Raw genomic sequence first — 11,462 nt, 5'->3', positions numbered from 1 at the left:
CATATTTGATCGAAACTTTCTTTTTTTTAAAGGAACATTTGAGGAAGTCTGGGAGCATGTGGTAGGGAGCCATTGCAGGACTGAGTACACTAGAAATGCTCCTCTAACAGCTATATGTAGGCAGCTATATGGGAGGAGGAGATGAACAATGGAGAGCTGGTTGTAGCAAGACTAATATAGACTTTTCCCAACTCAGGCAGCATTTGGGTAGAAGCAATAAAGGGGAAGATTCCAAGAAATATAGGAGAAAGAATTGCTGGAACTGCTGGGTAAATCTTTAGGGTTATGCATGCATGCACGATGGAAGTGGCAGTTTTGGTGCAGTTAGAAGTGGACATGGAAGTGGTGGTCAAGCTGGAGGTGGTGGTGATGGTCATGGTGGAAGTGGGAGAAGCAGAAATTTCTGCCCTTGCGTCTAGATGAATTTTAGCAAGATAGAAAATGTAGAAAGAAGAAAGATTTGGGGCAGGGATGGAATGTGGGAAAATAGCTCATCATGGACAGTGAGTTTGAGGGATCTACAGAACAGACACAGGATGTCCCAAAGAATTGCTGGTTTACCAGCTGGAACTCAGGAGGGGACTCTGGGCTGTAAATGCAGATAAGGGTTGACAGCCACAGAAGTGGATGGAACCACAGGAAAAGCAAGCAGAAAGGAAGACAAGGGGACTGGTTGTTGACTGGCTTGGGTCATAGTCTCCTAGATACGTTCCGGTGGGCAGCTATGACTCTTGAGTGCTACATCTACCAGAAAACTCCTGAGTGTAAGACTTAGGGTCCAATGCAGGTCCTGCTCTTATAGGCAAAAGTGTCAAACCCAGATCCATCAGGACCAGGATGGGCCTCCCTTGTTCTGCCCTGCTTGTCATGGATCTAAGGGACTATGCCTGTGTTTTGGGTTCAGTTACTCAGAGGCAGCCAATTGGTGGGGAAGAATTTGTGTGCCATTTGGAAGTAACAGCCCTACATCTCCATTCCTTGGCTAGACTCTGGTTGGCAGATTAAAGGAGCCAGGCTTGGCACGGGAGTGAACAGTGGCTCTGCAAATGGATGTCTTATTTGCATACCAACAAGGCGTGTGCTCAGATCACATAGATTCCTTTCCTCTAAGCCCCAAAGGACCTCAGCATGGTGTCAGTGGCCTCCACCATCTTGGATTGTTTGGACAAATGCTTTGGCAAATCTAGTGGAGCTGAAGGCCAGAGGCCCCAGCAGGATGCCTGGTTCCTATTTGGCTTCTTCAAACTTTGATAACATGCCCACATTTCATCGTAACTGGGTGCCAGTGTCAGAAGGGAAGGTTGAGAATGGGTAGGGGATATCCTTATTGTGGGTTTGCATTTGACTTGAAAGTTTGGGTACACGTTCTGGGAGGCATCATAGGAAACAAGCCCCCAGGTATACAGACAGATACACAGATGCTATTACACAGATATTTCATTGAAATATGCATCGAAATCAAGACATTTCATCGAGGTTTTTACATGTTGAGGTCAAAGCCAGTTTTAACCTAAAGCAGTTCTAATTTGTATGTAAGATGTCAGGGGTTTAAGGAAACCACAGGACTTGACAATAAATATGGGAAGCAGCCTTGTGGCCTAGTTTAGGGCTTATGTCATCTTCTGGTATTGGGGAAAGGCAAGGCCTGCTAGTGGTGTCTATGGCGAAAGCCCTTGTATCCAGCCTGCTGCCAGCTCCACTCAGGACCTCCTGTAGGAAGGATCTTCCCAGACAGCCTGTTTAGAAATCGCTTTTCCAGACCTGCAGACTCCCAGGCCGACTTGGTCTCTTCCCTGAAATGCATCCCCCTCTGAAAGCTTTCACAATGGTGCTGGCTGTGTTGGGGAAGGGAAAGAAAGATGGCTGTTTGGTGTTTATGCAAAGCAAAACAAAACGAAAAACAAAAACAAGCAAACCAAGCTCCCTCCTAGCTGGCATTAGTAGAGCTAAAATGTGCCCTTCTAAACTTGTTGGTGTAGACGGGGCTTGGCCTGCTTCGGCCGTGCCTGAGGGAACAAACATGATTTTCCCAGCCTCTGTCCCCAGCAGACCCAGGAGTCTGCAGCTAGCCGGGAAGAAGCTTTTCCAGGCTCTGGTGAGGTCCCAGGTACCTTGGGAATGTGCCTGGTCCTGCATGTCGGCCCGAGGCCCACGGAAGTAGGTCGAGTCTCAATCTGATCGTGGTCTCCTGAGGACTCTGATGTCCACCTAGCCAGGCCCAGCCTCACTCCATCCCAGGGTGTATGGGACAAGCAAGTGTGAGTATGGTGGTATGGGCCACGGAATTGCTGGAATGTTCTTCAGAACTCTGGCAGGGATAGAGACCTGGCCGTCATTGGCAAATGGATTCTGGGTGACCTTGTAGCTGAGAACAGACTTTTGCTTAGCCCCTTTTGGAAGACTTTTCTAGTTCTGGCTTTTATTTAATGTTTTTTTTAAGGGAAATAAAGATGAAAAAAGCTTAATAGATTCATTCCTGCATAACTGGATTTCAACCACTTCTCCCCTTGAGTGGCATTTCCCACAGCCAGAGCTAAACTCAAGTTTCAGTGGAGTCTTTGGCTGGCGGGACTGTTAGTTAGCCCTGGAAGTCAGAGGACACAACTTAGTCATTTTGAGGCTCCTGGGAACCCCATAGTCAGGCTGAAGAGCAGAGGCCTCACTGTAGACAGTCCTGGGTTCTAATAGTGACTCAGCTGTGGGCCTGGGAAGGAAACCCCTCCAACCTGTTGATCCATCACTAAATCAGGATAAGCATACTTACCTTGCCGGTTGGTGTGCTGACTCATTAAATGCTCTAGTATAGACGTGTATTTACAGCCCCAGCACGCTCCCGGGCACCTAGTGCCTTCACAATGCTGGAGTCTGGCGCAGAAGGGGGCTCAGGAGCTGTCTGTAGAGTCTCATTCCTCAAAGGGATTATTCACGGGTTAGTAACAGCCTATCGGGAAGGACAATGGTCCCTTGTTGTTCTCCTTCCCATCATTGCTAGCCAGGCCTATTTATAAGCTAGAGGATTCCTCAAGAGTGACTCACCTGCCACACAGCTATTCCAGGGAGACCTTATCACATGCTTCCTGCCTTGCCAGCTGGCTTCTGCCCTGGGCTCTCCTGGTCTCATCTCAGCTAGCCCAGCCCAGAGATGTCTGTCGGTGCCCTCAGCTCAGGTATGACAGGACTTTGCCAGCTAGCAAGGCAGATAGATGCCAGGGGTCAGAAACAGAGGGTAGGGGGGGACCGGATCCCATGGGGAGGCCCAAGTCGAGGAGGGGGCCACCATTCAGATGGTGATGTCAGTCCCAAGTCATGCAGGGCAGAGTGGGGGAGGGCTGGCATGAGACAATTGGATGGAAGGTCCAGTCAGCACAAGTGGACACCGGTCTGGATTCAGGAACAAGGGTTTAAAGCCAGGTCCAACCCAGCCATCCTGGGATCACATGTGGGGGCTACTCCAGGGCTTCAGGGGCTATGTGGAGAAAGGCCCTTAGTGGGGCTTCCTTCACCCCAGTAATGGGCAGGGGGTGGGCACCACGATGGCCACAGGGAGGAGGGCTCTGGGGGCACTTGGTGCAGAGCCAGCCCCCTTCTCAAGTCCCTTAGTCAGAGTTTAGGGTGACAATTTCCAGTGGAAAATGGTGCCCGGGGGTCCTCCCCCAAACCTTATCACCTCCTTCCAGTCACCTCTAGACTTGAGACGTCAGCTCTGGGACCCTTGACGGTTTTCTTCCTTCCATCACAAAAATGCCCAAGAAAAAGCAGCAAGAAAGCTCGCGTTCTAGGAGAAATAAGCATTTTTAAGCCTTGCCTTCTCCCGGCAGCACTTGGTTTTCTTTCCTGCTAAAGGTGAAGATTCTGTTCTAGGGAGAGGGAGCTTTGGTATCTACCCCAGGGTCAAGGGCAAGGGTGTCCTGGGGATCCTCCTTGGTGCTCCTCTGAGCCTGCCTGTGATCGGTTGAAGTCTGCCATCAGCTTCTTCCACGTCTCTGCCTTCCTGCTATTTTCATTAACAATCTACCTTTAGGAGCGCCTGGGTGGCTCAGTAGTTGAGCGTCTGCCTTCAGTTCAGGTGGTGATCCCAGAGTCCTGGGATTGAGTTCCGCATTGGGCTCCCCGCAGGAGGCCTGCTTCTCCCTCTGCCTGTGTTTCTGTCTCTCTCTATGTGTCTCTCGTGAATACATAAATAAAATCTTATTTTTTTAAATACCTTTAAGAAAATCACGCATAAACATGAAGATGAACTTGAATGGCTATTTTCTCAAGAATGTCACACTTCTTTAGAGGAGTTGGGGAGTGTTCATCCGAGGGACAGCAGGAATAGTCCCTGGGACAGTCCCTTTACAGTAAACCTGTATCTGTTAGGATGGTGAGGCTGGCAGATTCTGCCTCCCATGTGTTCTTCATCTTACCAGAAAAATGTGGAAGAAAGGACACTAGTATTTGTCAGGCACCTACTCAACATTTTTCAGTGATTCGACTATTTAATTCTTTAAGTAACCCTGTGAGTAGGAATAATAACCGTAGCTAGCAATAACTAACCTATAACTAACTAGAAATAACTAAGTGCTCGCTGTTAGTTCAGATCTGTTTTAAGCACTGTTAAGCTCTCTTTGTGGGAATTCACTCACCCAGTTCCCCTGACAACCCCCTGTAGCAGTGATCCCCACTTTATGAGTGAGGAAATTGAGGTACAAAAATGGTAAGTGACATAACATGACACAGCCAGTACTTGGCACTGCTGATATTTGGCCTCAAGCAGTCTGGCTCAGCATCTAAGCTCTCAACCCCTTTACATCATCCTTCTGAAGTGGCCAGGTCAGGATTTGAACCCAGATCTTTCTGAGGTAAAGACCACCTTCTCTATCCTGTCATGCTGCCTCTCAGGCTCAAGAAGGAACTTGGTTCTCCTCACAGCCTCCCCCTGTCTGCTGGGGAAGTGACAGATCTTAGCTCACAGCATCAAGATTCCTGCTACAAGAAACAACGGTGTGTGGAAGGGGGGCAGGAAGAGGACATTTAGTGGGGAGCGGGCTTCCGTGCTGGTGCTGCCCCTTGGTTCAATTCTAATTCCTCAGGTGCTGGACACTGTGCTGACCCCCAGGCTTTCCTTTGCTTGTTCACCCAGGGGCATCTGAAAGGATGTTCTGTCCTGATGCAAGAAATGGGTTGGGCAAGGCAGGGGCAAAGGCAGTTCTCCCACAGCTTCTAGTGGTGCAGTGTGGAAGAGAGGCCACCAGGTTCTTAGCCTGCCCTCTTCTTCCCTGTCCATTCACTCTCTACTGCCCCTGTGAGCTGTTGTTCAGGCGTCTGTCTCCAGTTAACAGGAAACATGGCCTGGTTCTATCTCGAGTGCTGGCGCAGGGCCTGGCAATCAATAAACATTTGCTGAAAGAATTAATCAAACTTGGAACATTTACTGGACAGAGGCCATTAACCTCTGGTTCAGGTCCATCAGCCTGACCTCTGTCTTCAAGTGGTCTGATTAGTCCTTCTGAGGAGACCTAGTGGCCCTTGGCACTGAATCTATGTTTTCCTGCTGGTCAGTGACAGAGCTGACCTGGCCAATGGCCACTGGCTCTGGGAGCAGGAGGCTGAGGAGCAGGGGTGTTACTTTCCCATTGCTGTCTCAGTAGTGCCCCTGCCAAGCTTCCAGTCAGTCTGGTGTCTCCTCTGGGCTGGATCCCTGATTCCCAGCTCATTTCTCCAGGCATGTGGACACTAGCTGTGGACGCTAGCATCAGATAGGAAGAGTTGAGAAAGACAGGTTGGAGAGAAAGGCACCATGCTCCCTGGGAAAGTAGTTGGTCCAATTTGCTGCTTGATGCCCGGGCCACTGTTTGTTACTCTCTGCAAGGCTATAAGTACAGATGTTGAGAGTAAGAAATTTTAAAGCATTGCTGCAAGGGCCAAACAAGTAATCTATAGACTTGTCTTCTTGAACCACTCAGACATATATGTGTGGGTTCAAGCTGGTCCTTCACCATAGATGGTGGGAGAGGTTCTGGGTGGGAAAAGATAGCTTCAGAAATGCATGATCCTTGCAAGTCTCCTCTGCCTCTTCTCACTGAAGAGGTGTTAATCTCCTGCCCATGAAATCCCAGTGTGAATTGGGAGAGTTCTAAGTTCTTATTCTGGCTCCATCACCTATTGGCTATGTGACACTGGGTAAGCTCTGGGGCGCTTCAACTTCTCACCTGTTGGTTTTTGTGGGCATTAGAAGAATTAGCATAGAACTGGGTCTGGCAAATACTAGACACTGTAGAAGTGTCAGTTCTTGTCATTGGTGAGCATATCTAGCTCTGTCTCAGGCTCTTAAGAACCTGAAAGGAGCAGGAAACCCCGACCCAGCCTTCATGTTGGTCTTTAGGAGATCAGACACATAGGCAGGGAGGCTAGTCTCCAGCAGATGATGTGGCCCTGGAGCTGCTGCTAAAGGATCCAGTGCCTGAGCCAGTCATATGGACAACTCCTCAGGGGGGCCATGACTGGGAGATGGATCTTAAAGATGTATCACATAGAGACAGTGCCAAGAAAAGGTTGAAAGTGGAATAAATACAGCTTTTTAAGGGGATTATAATTGGTCTCATTGGTGTGGTGGGCTCATTTAAGGAGAGTCTTGAGAAATGAGATCATATGGGGCCCAATTATGGATTATAAATACCAAGCTTGATCCCATTGGCAATGGGTTGGGGAGAGGGGAGCATTTGTGGTTTCGGTGACATGATGTAGACAAGTCACTAGTAAATTGATTAATGCCTAGTACCTAGTATGTATGTATATACATATATACACATTTACGTGAGTAAATGAATGAATTGGTGCAATAATTAGAGCTCTTTGGGTTGTGAATAAAATCATCCCAACTCAAACTGACTTAAGTAAAAATAAAACTGGAGCATTTACTGGCTGCCATAACTGACAGATTTAGAAGTAACTTGGGGCCTGCCTGGTTCCAGGGGTTCAAAAGTTATCAGCACTCTTTTAACTGGGCAGCTTTATTTTTCAGTAACTCCAAAGTTCTGGAATTTGGTCTTTTTGCCCAGCCTGGGCCATGCTTCCAAGGAAATGGAATAGATTGATTGATCATACTTTGGTCACCTGCCCATTGACAGGGAACCAGGGACTAGAGTTACCCTAAGGTGAGACAGGCACACTGAGTTTGGAGGAGAGGTGAGCTCCCCCATAGGGAAATGGGGGTGCTAGTAACAGAGAAAAGTGGAGGGTTTCAGGGCAGGCAAGGATACCAGTTCTGCATAGCAGTGGATGGTAACCAGAGGCCAGCCCAGAGATGTTGAAGTCTTGGATGACAGTAAAACTGTCAAAGGGCATAATGGCTTGAGAACAGTGTGACTCAGGCTACTGGGCTGAGTATTCAGGGCTGTCTTCTTGGCTGCAGGCACCTCTGAACACTCAGGTATGAGATGAATTATAGAAGGCAAGAAAATAAATGTGCTTATTTGTTTTGCTTTTTGTTTATTTGTTTTCACAGAGGGAAGAGGGCATTAGCAGCTCCATATTGGCCATCACTCCATTTGAGATGCCTCCTAGACACCCAAGAGGAAATTCCAAGGAGGCACCCAGATATAAGAACATGAGGATCAGGGGCAAGGGCTAGAGAGGTCTTCTTGGAGTCTTCAGCATATAGAAGGTATTTAAAGCCATGAGACCAGATGTGATCATGTAGGAAGAGCGTGCAGATGGAGAAGATGTCCCAGCACCACGCCTGGGCTGTCATATTGAGTATTGGTCAGTGAAGGAAAAGCCAGGAAACATGGGTGGGAAATGTAGCAGGAGGAAATCAGGTTGGGGAGAGGCCCAAGAAATTGAAAGAGGAGTGTGTTTCAATTAGTAGGGAATGGACAAATGTGAGCACTGCTAAGGAGAGAAGGAAGTGTCTATTGGACTCTTTTTCACAAGGAGATATATTGGTGGCCCTGCTAAGAGCAGGCTCAGTGAGACGAGGGGACAATAGTCAGATTGGAGAGAGTTGAAGAGGTATAGATTGCAGGGGTGTGGACACGGAGACAGAGAGTAGAGACAGCATTTGGAGGTGTTCTGCTGTGGAAGAAACCAGAGAGATGACACGAAGGGTCTCAGAATCCTGGGAAAGTATTCTTTCAGGTCAGAGGATGCCAGAGTATGTTTGTATGCTGCAGGGAAAAATCCAGTGGTGAGATGGAAGGCAACAGTGAGGAAGAGGGTGGAGAAGAAAGATGCCATGCAAGGGTGAGGAGGGGAATGGGAGAGGACCAGGAGATGGGAACTATGCAGGTGCACATTGTTATGGAGTGGTGGGAAGTTGAGGGATAGCCTCTCTCTAATGGCTTCAGTTTTTCACACAGGAAATATGAGGCAATGCACCCCTGAAAATGGGGTGTGGGGTTGGAAAGAGCATGAAATCATCTCAAAGGGTAGCCCAAAAATCAACCCCAAGGGAAGGAGTCTGGGTGCTGAGTGGTGTTGAGTACCTCTGAGGCTTGTCCAAATAGGACTGAGATGGAATTTCTCCAATTAGTTGACAGACTTTCTGTGGCAATGAAAAATATGTGGAGAAGGCAAACTGTTGAGTTCATTTAAGATTGGGGCTTCAACCAGGTGGATTGATGGATGACAGCAGCAAGAACAGGAAGCCAGTAGAGTAGGAAGGAAAAGAAAGTGGTATGGAAGCAGCAGTGGAAGCTTCTTGCCTTCTGATCTTCCCCCACCTTTCTCTTACAGTTGCCTCCTTCCACTCCCCTAAAGGCAGCAGGGAAACTATAGTCCTCTGAGGAGGGGCAGCCCCATTCCAGTTAAGGCAAAAAGTTAAGGAAAAGTTTAGAGAACAAGTGAGGAGGTGGAAATTTCCAGAGAGCCTGGTGAAGGGTTTGGGGTGGGGAGGAAATGGGAAGTCAGGTCAGATTAAGGAATGAATGAATTTCAAATGAATGAATCCAGGAGTGACACCACACTGGTTAGCTGGAAGTAGGGCACATCAATGATATCTTGTCAATGGCACCACACTGTGCACATTCTTCTCCATTGTTCATTGTTGATATTGCTGGTGGAGGTGGACTGGTGGGTGGATGCAGTGACAGGTGGTATGTGCCATGTGTGGCGTGATGTGTCTCAGTGATGTATGTTTCAGTGATCTTGTTTTGAGTCTCATAGAATCTATTTCCTCAAGCTGTTTCTATCCTTATTTATATAGGTGACTAATCCTTTCATGGGTAGAGCCAAGTTTTCTGTCTCAGTTACATAGAGATACTGAGACAAATTACTCATGAACCTTCCAGAAGAGATGAGTATCTACAAGTTATTGAGAGTGTTTCAATATGTAAATAGTATTCTGGAAAGCCTCACAACTATCCAGATTAGATTAGACACAGAAAGTGGGTAATTCCAGACCAGTTATCTCCTTCACATATGGCATAGTGCCCCACTACTTTGCAGCTCTTCTGCCTGTCACATGTCTGAGTGGCAAAGATGCCTCCAGAGACAGCTGTGGAAAAGAAGGAGGGCCGCAAGCTATGTCCCGAAGACTGAAAATTTAACATCATTGCTCTGGATATGTTATAGCTTGTTGGTAGAACATTGTCCATTTAAAGGAAGGTGTCTCTTGAATTTACTTTGTGGGTATTTTTGCAATACTCCTATGAAGAGCTAATTGGCCCTCATAAACCTTGCAGAAGAAAGGCCCTGGCTAAGTGGGGAGACCCATTTGCAGTCAAGAGTCAAGCCAGGTGTAGCATTGATGAATGCAGAGAATAAGGAGCAATGCTAATGTCAAGGGTTGTCCCACTCCTCACATTGACCTAAACAAAACCCTGAGCACAGCCCAGGATTAGCTGACATTCACTCCTAAAGTGCCTGGTGACTCTTAATTCTGAAAAGAAAACAAAATGAATTTTATGTAAGTGGAGAGATCCATGTTCTATTTCAAAATCCATGAATGTGCTGTTTGAATGAATCATCACTTCCAACTACTGGGTTTTGATTTTTGAATCCTAATTGCAGACAAAGCACCAAGACTTTACTATAAAATTCAAAAGTACTTCTGAAAGTCAAGAAGATTTTTAATTTATCTTGACTAGTTAAATCCAGGTAAGTCATCCTAATAATTCTTGTCTGCACATGTAGCTATCCCTGCAAAAAGAAATGCAAGTAGAAGTCTAGTAAGTTTCCAACCTCCCCACCTCCCTGCCCCCATTGGAGACACCTGCCAAGGGTTCCCCAAGGGGTGTGATGAGACAGCCAGCAGGACTTAGACTCTCAATGTCAGTCATCCGCTTCAAAGTCACCACCCTGTTCCTGGATGTAGTGACCATTTCCAGATTTTTGCCTCTAAAGTTGGCTTCCTTGAGAGGTTAGGCATGACTCAAGGGACAACACCAAAGCAGTCTCAAAACACATTGTTGGCATTGGCTTCTAGGACTATATATGGATAATCAGTCATGTAGAAAACCTCTGACGATGGCAAGTTTGGGTCCACTGAGGGTGAATTTGGTTTGTGAAAATAAAGCCATTGAAAATCAAGCTAAAAGCAAATTGTGATTCTAACTCCTAGATTGTGAATTTTTTAAAATATCCTCTAGAACTGGCCCTATAAAGACTCTTTAAAACAGGTAATTCTATTTTAATCAATTATTCATCTATTATTGGTGGCATAGAAAAAAAAACTGTCATAACCAGAAACACTTGATTTCAGATTCCAACTCTAGCACTTACTAGCTGTGTGACTTTGGGCAAATTACCTAACCATTGAGCTTTTGCTGAAAGATTTCCCTAAAGGAAAAATATCCTTCTCCTAAGGCTATTTGACTCCTTTTTTGCTTCTCTTTCCCCTCTGAATGGAGACTCTTTTCCTGCTGGGACACTGTCTTCATTCCAGACTCTTCATTCCTGTAGTCCCTCTACTCAGCAGTGTATTGGTAAATTAGATCTCCAATAAATAATCACAAAGTCTTGATCTGTAGCTTCTGCCGATTTCTGTGGTACAAATACTTCTTCCATTGCAGAGTTTAGATATTCAAGAGTTTATCAACAGGCTTCCAAAGTTACTAAGTATTTAATACTTGGCTGTCATGGATACTAGGAGCTGTCTACATCACATCTCTGCCACCTTCTCTCTCCTTTCTTCTGGGTACTTTCCTGATAGACCTTGGATGTTGCAAGATAGAATTTCCATCTGTGTCTCTGAGTTGTACATTTAACCACTTCCAAAAGTATTTTCCTTCCTTCCATTCTCACCAGCTCATCTGCTAGATAGAGTTCAGGTGGTCTAACCATTGCCTCCCCATCTTCTTGAATATTCCTTGGCCCTCTCATCAGTAGGAATTTTCAAAGGAGACAGTAGGCTCTTGGTTTTCTGTAGGGATCTGCCAATTTGGAGTTGGGTGTCCTCACTCTACTGGTGTTGAGGACTGATCTATTGCCAGTAGAGTTCCCCACTGCAGAAGTGCTCAGGCTCCCCCTGACTAACCCCAAAT

At 46.7% G+C, this 11,462-nt stretch overlaps 1 long non-coding RNA gene across 1 annotated transcript; it reads right to left on the bottom strand.

Moving 5' to 3' along the window:
* Positions 1 to 1,422: 1,422 nt before the first annotated feature.
* On the bottom strand, positions 1,423 to 2,976 carry LOC140616172 (uncharacterized). Its single transcript, XR_012016703.1, has 2 exons — positions 2,765 to 2,976; positions 1,423 to 1,835 (listed from the first exon to the last, which is right to left on the bottom strand). It is a non-coding gene; the product is annotated as an uncharacterized lncRNA (long non-coding RNA).
* Positions 2,977 to 11,462: the final 8,486 nt, after the last annotated feature.

Source organism: Canis lupus, chromosome 2, assembly GCF_048164855.1.
Source record: "Canis lupus baileyi chromosome 2, mCanLup2.hap1, whole genome shotgun sequence".
Classification (NCBI taxonomy): domain Eukaryota; kingdom Metazoa; phylum Chordata; class Mammalia; order Carnivora; family Canidae; genus Canis; species Canis lupus.
This window is presented reverse-complemented; position numbering and strand designations above follow the sequence as displayed.